This window comes from Myotis lucifugus, unplaced genomic scaffold, assembly GCF_000147115.1.
Source record: "Myotis lucifugus unplaced genomic scaffold, Myoluc2.0 scaffold_114, whole genome shotgun sequence".
NCBI classification, from domain to species: domain Eukaryota; kingdom Metazoa; phylum Chordata; class Mammalia; order Chiroptera; family Vespertilionidae; genus Myotis; species Myotis lucifugus.
Genome location: NW_005871162.1, coordinates 2608356 through 2618287, shown reverse-complemented (window position 1 = coordinate 2618287; position 9932 = coordinate 2608356).

Below are 9932 nucleotides of genomic sequence, written 5' to 3'. Positions count from 1 at the left end.
AAGTCACGGAAGAGGCATGTTGGTGCCTTCTCAATGCTGCGGACACAAATCAGGCAACTCCCCTGATACCTGAACTCGCCCAGTCATGCCATTGGATTTAATTATTCATAACCACCATTAATAACTGCTGATCCTCGGGCAATGAATGGAGCTGTCCGGCTCTGCTGACGAGGTGCATGGGCCAGTGCCGCCCCAGCCAGAGACTGTTCTGAGCTGGCAGGCGCCACTTCCCCCATCAGTCCTCAAAGCACAAGGCCCTCCATCAGTCACTGCTGCCCTTATCTTATGGATCCTTTAAATAGCAGGCAGTAACAATTTATTAGCAATTTTCCAGAGTCTCTGCCTCCTGGCTAGATGTTTTTTCCATCTTGAGAGCTGAAGTAATATTTCTTCTAAATCTGGCTCTTTTCACGACATGGAGGAAGGCCAGTCGGAGTGAGCCTACAGAGAAGGAACAAGGAGATTAAGACATTTCCATTTCTTTCTCCCTTCTTGCAAAAAAAAAAAAAAAAAAGAATCTAGTAGTAGTAAGTGAATAATTCTGTGGGGGGGGGTGCGGGGGGCGCGGTTACAAAGACTAGATGAAAAACAAATCTTTTATTTCAATCTTATGTTGCAATCTTTATGTAAATTTTTCATTCCTCCTGACCGAATGTGGTTTCTAAAAGCGGGTGAGAATTTCAGTGACCAGAGGCTCGCAGACTGAGCTGGGGGTGGAGTGGTGAGGGGGCCGGAGTTGCCCGCAGCCCAGCCTCCCGGCCCTGCCCTTATGACTCAGGCTTTTGGTGCCTTAGTGTTACCCGAGATCAAAAGTAGCGAACAAGAAGCCACTCTTGAAATTATCGTGTTTTCTTTGATTATAAAATCTGCATTATTAACCGGTTGGTAGCGATCAGTATTAACGGTTTCACCTGGTTTTAGAAGCTCATAATACACCACACCTTCCTGATCCCACCAAAGCAGACATTGTCTTCTTTCCGAAGCGATTTGGCCTTGCAGTCGATGTTGATGGTTGACCTGGATCAACCCATGATTTTGTGCGTTTGGGATTCTCAAAATAAATCCACTTTTCATTGCCAGTTACAATTCAATGCAAAAAAGACTTTCGTGCCGTTGAAGCAACATTTTACTGATGACTTTTCGGTTTTCCATTTGTCTTTCGTTCAGTTGATGTGGCACCCATTTTCCTTCCCTTCAAATATTTTCCATTGCTTGTAAACAATTGGAAATTAGCAAACAATTGGGTTCGATTCAGCAAACGAGCAACGTTTAATCTTTCTGCAAGTTGTTTCTGAGTTTGACACACATCTTCATCCAATAATGCTTGTAATTGTTGGTCTTCTAACTTTTTCGGTTGACCTGGACGTTCTTTGTCTTTCACATCGAAATCATCACTTTTAAAGCATTTAAACCAGCGTTCACAAGTACCTTGAGATGGAGCATGTTCACCATAAACTTCCCAAAGCATACGATAACTTTCAGCAGCACTTTTCTTCCAAATAAAGTAACGAATTAAAACTTCCCGCAAATGCGCTTTTTTTTTAGCACGAAATTTGACATGTTTAAGCGTAAAAATATCTATGATGTTAACACCTTCAGAAAATTTGACATATGAAGTTTTGAAGCTTGTTGTCAATACAACAAAATAGCATACATATCCACTCACATATATATCAACATATGTGTAGCGCCATCTACTGAAAAAAAAAATCCGCATTATTAACCGGTACACCTAGTAATTAGAGACAGGTGCGGGCACTTCACCAAAGAAGATATAGGGATGGCAAATAACTACATGAAAAGATGTCCACATCATTTAGTCACTAGACAAATGCAAAGCCACAATGAGGTACCACTGCACCCTGTTTTCAGAGGGGGTGAAATGAGAAAGACTGACCCCACCAAACGTTGGTGAGGACATGAAGCAAGTGAAACTCACCCTCTGCTGGAGGGGAAGTAAAACGGTACAGCCACGTTAGAAAACATTGACCATTTCTTAAAGCAAGGGTCCTCAAACTTTTTAAACAGGGGGCCAGTTCACTGTCCCTCAGACCGTTGGAGGGCCGGACTATAGTTTTAAAAAAAACTATGAACAAATTCCTATGCACACTGCACATATCTTATTTTGAAGTAAAAAACCAAAACGGGAACAAATACAATATTTGTATTCGCATGTGGCCCGCGGGCCGTAGTTTGAGGACCCCTGTCTTAAAGGATAAACATCTACCTACCGTATGACCCAGCCATTCCACTCCTAGATATCTTCCCAAACGAAACAAAAGCATGTGCCCATACAAAGACGTGTATTCAAATGTCCCTAGAAGTTTTATTTTTAATGTCTTCAAAGTGGACATAACCCAAATGTTCATCAGCAGGTTTATAGATAAATTGTAGTATGTCAAACAATGGAATACTAGTAGCAATAAAAAGGAATGAACTATTGATACCTGAAACAACATGGACTAATCCTCGAATAATTACACTGCATGAGAAAAGCCAGACAAGAAGGAAAAAAAGAGTGTATACTCTATGGTGCCATCTATGAAATTCTAGAAAATATAAATTAATCTATTGTGGCAGAAAGCAGATTGGTGGTGGCCTGAGGGGGAGTGGGAGGAAGAGGACAGAGTGATGCACATAGGAAACTTCTGAGTGGTGGAAATGGTCACTATCTTGATTGTGATGATGTTTTAAATATGTATAATTGTATTACACCTTAATAAAGGTGTGTTTACAAGTGACTTGACCTTAAAAATAAATGGAATAAACTTAAGTGCATATTACTGAGTGGAGAAAGCTCATCTGTATAGGCTACATACTATATGACATTCTGGAAAAGGCAAAACTGGAGACAGTAAAAGAGCAGTGCTTGCCAGCAGTTACGGGGCAGAGAGGGATCAGTAGGCAGAGCACATGGGATTTCAAGGGCAATGAAACTACTTGAATGACTGAATACCCCCTATAATGTTGAACACAAGTCATTACACATTTGGCCAAACCCAATGAACGTACAACGCCAGCAGTGATTTGCGATGTAAACTTCGGACTATGGGTGATTACGATGTGTCAATGTAGATTCATCCATCATAACAAATTTTCACTCCGGTGGGGAATGTTGATAGTGGGGGAGGTTGTGCATGTGAGGGACAGGGTATACATGAGAAATCTCTGTGCCTTCTGCTCAATTTTGCTGTGAACCTGTAACTGCTCTAAAAATTAAGGTTTAGCCCTAGCTGGTTTGGCTCAGTGGGTAGAGCGTCGGCCTGGGTTCGATTCCAGTCAAAGGCACAGGCACGTACCTCGGTTGCAGGCTCCTCCCTGGCCCAGTTGGGGCTCGTGCAGGAGACAACCAATCCATGTGTTTCTCTCACATTAATATTTCTCTCTGTCTTTCCCTCTCTTTTTCACTCTCTCTAAAAATCAATGGAAAAATATTCTCGGGTGAGGATTAAAAAAACAAAAAGAAAAAAAGTAAGGTTTATTTTTTAAAAGTGGCTGAGCAATTGGGATATTTACTCTCTTTCATACCAGGTGTCTGGGGCCAGAGGGGAGAGGATTTGTTCAGTGGCTACAGATGCCGCCGTGAACCCAGATGCTTCCCATATCTTGCCTCTGTTTTTTCTCATGTTACCAAAATGATTGCAGCTCTTCTAAAAGTCACAGGCAGGTACAGCCCGGTATAATGAAGATGAACTTATTTCCTCCTATGAGTGTCTTTTTAAGAAGGCTAAATACTTCCTCCAAGACTTCCCTTTTTTCCCATTGGTTAGGGTTGAGCCCATACCCATGGTCTGATTGCAAGGAAGGCTGGGGAGAAGGTGGGAAGAACATTTACCTTGGCCAGACCCTGGCACTTCTGGGACCCTGTGGCTTTACTCAGTCTCCTCCCAGTTTCTCCAAAGAACTTGGCCTCACCCTCTCTCTTCTCTCCGGTTCTCCCTCACTCTATCCTCTACCCCTGAAAGGGTTCAGTGTTTGCACAAACCTTTCTAGATAACGTCTTTGTTCCTGGGTGTAGACGCCCTTACATGTGTATCTGTCTTAACAGCCGGACATGGGGTCATGCATCTGCCATCAGGGGAACCCTGGGATCTTGCCCAGGCCTGGTGCACAGTTATGTTTGAAAAATAGACTTGAACAGGAGACAAAGCTGATGGAGCTAGACAAGGTCCCAGAGGGACAAAAGGCAAGGCGGGTGGGGCTGGGGGGAGAAGCGGCCTCAGTGAAGAAGGGAGTGGGAAGCACTGAAAGACTTCCTGTTGAAATAGCAGAAGTGGTCAAGGTCTGTCCCTTGGAGGATCTGAGAACAGTAGACCTGGGAATGTCACCCTGAATTAACAGGAAAGAATCTTAGAGTAGAGACGGCCCGGAATTCTCGCATCGTTCCTTCAACATATGAATGAAGTTTATTACCTCTACTAGGTTGTTCATAAAACATTACAATAATGTTGAAGGGGTTAAGAGCTCCTCAATGTCCAGGCCGGGCCTCGCAGCCTCACCCTATCTCTGTTCTCCACAGGGATCCCCGGCCTGAATGAGTCACGGTCAGGAGGAAGCCTGGGATTAGCCATGCTTCCTTACTCATCAAATCGAAACTCACTTCTGTGGTAAGATGTCAGCATGACTGACCACCCCAGGCAGCATCCCACAGACTCCTGGAGGCTCACACCCCAACTTCAGTTGGCTGGTGGCCACGGGGTCCTGGCGTTAGGATCGGGATGGTTCCTGCATATCAGACCCTCTCCACCACTGCTGTCCGGAAGCTATGTATCTGAGGAATACAGGCACTCTCCGAGTCCAGCCCACAAACCGCAGACTTTCAAAGCCATTAAGGAACATGGGAGCTGAATCAGGTGAAAATCCCCAGCTGAGGACAGCGTTTCCATCCTCCAAGTTCACGGGAAGCCAGGAAAGAAACCTCGCAGCAACAGCTGAAGCTTACCTGCTCTGCTGACACCCCAGCCCCTTGACATTAACCTGCGCCCACTTTTTGGAGTCTCCAAGGTCTAAACCCAATTAGCCACTTTCTGCCACTCCAAAGCTTGGGGCTTTCAAAACCGTACTCACTGGCACCCCCTGGTGGCCCCTGGGTGCTGGGGTCCTCCTTGCCCCCAGGGCTGCTTCTAGCAGCTGCTCCCAGAGTTACTCTCCTCAAACCACAACTTCTGTCGCCGCCCCCCTTCTTTTTTTAAAAAATATATTTTATTGATTTTTTACAGAGAGGAAGGGAGAGAGATAGAGAGTTAGAAACATCGATGAGAGAGAAACATCGACCAGCTGCCTCCTGCACATCTCCTGCTGGGGATGTGCCCGCAACCAAGGTACATGCCCTTGACCGGAATTGAACCTGCGACCTTTCAGTCCGCAGGCCGACGCTCTATCCACTGAGCCAACCGGTTTCGGCCCCCCTTCTTTTTGAAGGCTCCCTCTCCTCTCCGAGAGAGCTGAGACCATCCTCAGCAGCTTTTCTAGCTTTCTCCTCACCTACCTCCTCCTCTGTCCCTTCTCCTATGCAATTTTCTGTTCTTCCCAAAACCAAAACCCTTGCTTCTCTACTATTGCCTTCTTTCTCTCCATTTCCACCCCCGGCATTACTACCAGGTATCTGTTGACTTGCCTTTCCCCTCTAGCTTTCGGTTCACTCCCAGCCCCCCACCCAAATGGCTCTTTCAAGAGAACCAGTGACCTAACCACCAAAGTCTAAGGCCATTTCCCGGCTGGCCCGTTCTTCCCTCCCTCCCGATCTCCAACCTGCCCTGCATTCTCCACTCCTGGACTCTTCCCTTCCCTGGGACCCCCGGCATTGCATCTGGATTCCCCAGTGGGGCTTCTACACTGCAGCCTGTACCTTCTTGTTTGAATGAAAACACCTTGTTTCAAAGGCTCTCTTCCCTTAAAATCAGGACTAAATCAGCCCGGTGTGCGGGGCGGTTAGGGCTGTGGCCCCAGGAAAAGTCCCTGAAGCCTACCGGTGGGAGGGAAGCGACGAGATCCCCACGTGTCCTGGTGCGGCAGGGTTTGAGAGGTGTCCGGAGCGGGCCAATCAACTCAGAACCGACCCACCGAGCAGGGCCAGAGCAGGAATCAGAAGCTCGGGCCTAGGTTCGAGGATCGTCCATGCTCCCGTTCACCTCTCCCGGGTCTTCGGCACCAAAATGGAAAAATCAGACGGAGGCCTAAAACCAGGACTACAGGCTTTGTTAGAGAGAAGCACCTGCGGGCGGCCTCACAAAGGGGAGGACAGCAGCACGTGCAGGGTGGGCACGCCTTTTGAGGGGCGGAATGGGAAGGGGTGGGGGCTTAGCGGACTCGGCGCACTCTGATTGGTGGCTTACTGCATTGTCCATATAGGACAAGGGCTTAGGGGTATTTGGCAGGTGTGGATTGGTGGTCTAATGTATAGTCCATATAAGGTACCTGGTTAGTCACTCAGGTGTTTCCGGGCTGCAGGTTACGTCATACCCCGCCCACCAGTTGGGGGAAGGGAGGATCTATCACCCCCTAGCCTTACCCTGCAGTCACATCCAGACTTTTGCAACAGTCTCAGTGGGCTCCATGCATTTGCCTGTGCTGTCTCCTCGGTCTGAAATGCCTCCCTGCCTACCTCCTCCCCACCCCCACCCCCCACCCCCACCACACACACACATGAGAGGCTCCTCCCAGTCTCCCGGAGGCAGCTGTGCTCCTGAGCCTTCCCTAGTGTTCTGTGAGCTCCATGACTCAGCAGCCACCAGACCTTGTGAGTGTCAGGAAGGCGCCCCGTGGCCCAGTACACAGTACACCGAGGTTCTCTCTTCTGCCCTTCTCTCCCCACACGTCTCCCTCTGGAAATCCACTTGGTTTCATAGTTTCCGTTTGCAGCTGAATTCAACAGAAATGCCCTGCATGCTACGCTGCAGGCACTCGTCTGGCTAATTCTCAGCTGTCTTTACACCTCAGGTCTTCTTCTAAGCCCAGGCCCGTGGTCCCGGCTGGTCACAGGATGAATATTTCCACCTGGACATCTGTCTGGGGCCTTACTTCTCCAGTCACATTCCCTGCGAACCTCCATGCTCTTCATTTAATCAGAAGACTCTGAATAGAGCAGATTATCCTCTATAATGTGGGTGGACCTCCTGCAATCAGCTCAAGTCCTTCAGGCAGTGGTTCTCAACCTTGGCCGCACATTAGAATCACCTGGGAATCTTTTTTTAAAATCCTGATTTCTGGGCCTCATCCTCTGGAAATTCTGTCTTTGTTACTAATGTTGTGGCCCCGCCCCATAACAAAGAAACAGAATTTCTGGAGGATGAGGCCCAGAAATCAGGATTTTAAAAAAAGATTCCCAGGTGATTCTAATGTGCAGCCAAGATTGAGAACCGCTGCCTTAGAAAAAGGACTGAGGTCGCTGGAGAGAAGAGGGACTTCTGCCTGTTCTCCACCTTTGCAATCCAGTGGCTACATCAACTCTACCGCGGTCCTGTTTCTCTGCAGAACACTGACCTATACGCTGGTCCTTCTCCTAACGCAGCTTCCTGCCCCTGTACTCACTCCCCTCCAGCGATGCTCACGGATTCTCTTGTAAAGTTCATTTGCCTACGACCATCACCGGATCCCTATTGTTTATTGATTGATAGCTGTGTCTCCTAAACTTCAAATGTTCACATACCTACAATTACTGATTTTATATTTTTCTTTATATCAACCCTTCTCGGGGATATCTGCATTTTGTCAGGAACCCACGGGTTTTAAGGTTAAAAGCTCTTGCTGCTATAGTATGGGTCTCAATCCAAAGGCGAAGAAGCGTTTAGTGGAACTAGACTTTCCTCGTTCCCTGAAACCGCACAAGCTGGTCCTCTTGACTGGCAGCTCAGTTTCTAGGCTGGTGAGTCCCGTGCAGGATTGGGAGGCATGACAGACTTCACACTAGCCTGGGGTCATCGAAGCAGAGGTGGTGCCTTCACGCAGCCTGCCTCTCCGACTGCGGATGCAGTGAGGACTGTGCTGTGGGGAGTGTGCGAGTGAAGAGAAAAGAGGGCAGGAGGCCGACCACCCGAGTTTTCATCATGTACTCCTCGTGTTTGAAGACGTCCCATTTCACGATCCTCTATCACGTCTGTTCTGAGGAAAAATACCAGAAAGAAATCGGTAGTTCCTTTACACCAGTTCTCCCCTCTGACAATACGAAGTGACTTAGTCACTTTGTGTGAGAAATAAAGCAGTTGATTCACGGTGTTGTGACCCTCTTGTCATTCTGCTTCCTTTTTTTCCTGTCCTCTATCAACACGGACAGCCTGGGAAGGACAGATAGAGAAGAGCCCCTGAGGAACCTGTAAGTAAACTTTCAGGATAATCTTATTTTCGAAATTGCCTTTTTTTTTCCCCCAAGAAAAAGTTAAATATTAGTACAGCAGAATAAACAATTGAGGCCAGAGGGTATTTTAATCCCCCTTTCCTGCCCCTGACAGCTTACCCACCTACAAAATGATCAGAAAGTCTTTGTAATGCTGGCTGAGGGGTCTGAATACCCTCATTTCAGGGAAGAGCTTGGCATGAATATCCTCTTGACAGAGTAGCTTGTGGTGACTTAAGCTTCTCCCCAGCCTTTGGGGGAAGTAATCCCTGTTGGCCCAGCCTCGGGTGGGGCTGCCCTGCCCATCTGGGACGGCGCCCGGGGCCACGCACTTGATGGACTGAACTGTTCCGTAAACGTTCTGTTTACCTGGTAGCTTTCATTAATCTTTCCTTTCTTGTGTGAAGGTTGCTTTCACAGAGGCGGGCACTTGCTGGCTTTCTCAAGGCAAGGATGATTAAAACCAAGTTCTGAGGGATTCATTCCGCCTCAAACGGGCGCCTGCTCCAGCTATTTTGGCAGGCTGAGAGAACAGGATGTTCACAATCAAATGATAAGTTTGCAAGAATTTTTTTTAAAAGAAAGAAAAAGAGGAAAGGACAAGAAACGCTTTATTCTTCTTTTGCCCCAGTTACAGGCGTGGGACTGCTGTGAAATGCCAGCACCCGGGGCCAGCTCTGCCGCTCTTCTTTCCTTTATTTCAGAGACTGTTGGGCGGCAGGAACCTTAGCACCGGGCCAGCCCAAGGGGGCTGAGGTCTGGAGAGGTGAAGTGACCTGTCCAAGGTCACACAGCCCGCTCTGGGGGAAGGCAGACTCGACCACAGGTCTCCCTGCCGATGCCCCTTTTCTATTCCACTCTGTCCTTTGTCCACATTTCCTTTAAAATGGGATTCCCATCAAGCCCCGAAGACAGTGAGAGAGGCTGGTGGGTTCCGACGAGGTTCCCACAGGGGATCAGCAGAGCAGGCTGGAGGAGCACCTCAAGAATAGAGGGCGTGCCCATCTGGGTGGATTTTCCCCAGGGGGTCTGCAGACTATCTGGGCTTGCTGAACGTAAGCCAATGGCTTCTGCATGGGCGCAGGGGCAGAATGAGTTGGTCTCACTTCCTGGAAATTTCGGGATGTCAGCCAAGGCGAGTGCTCCTCCAGTGGGCAGGGGACACATTCGGGCAGCTCCCAGGGTCCTCCCCTCCAGGTCCTTGCGGTTGGCCAGCGCTGGGGCAGCCCGGTGATGTGCATCTGCTACATCCCCCTGTCTAGAGGCTCCGGGTGAGCCACTCACTCGGAGGTCCTCAGTGTTCTTTCAGGGCCCAGTGCCATGGCTGCTGACTGGGCCTCGTATGTGAAGCAGGGATGGGTTCTTTGCACCTTGAGAGTTGATCGGTGCTCAAAGGATGGTGCTCGGAAATGTTGGTGCCCTTGACTCCCTAACAACGTGGGTAACTTTGGGGGTGGGGTGGTGGCTGGGAGCCCATGCCCTCCATGCCTGGGCTTTTGTTGCTGCCACTGGCATTCTGTCCCGGTGGGGGTTGGGGGGGGACACTCAAACCCACTGTGTATGCCCCTCCCAGCTTGTGCGTGCACCTCGCAGCTGCTGC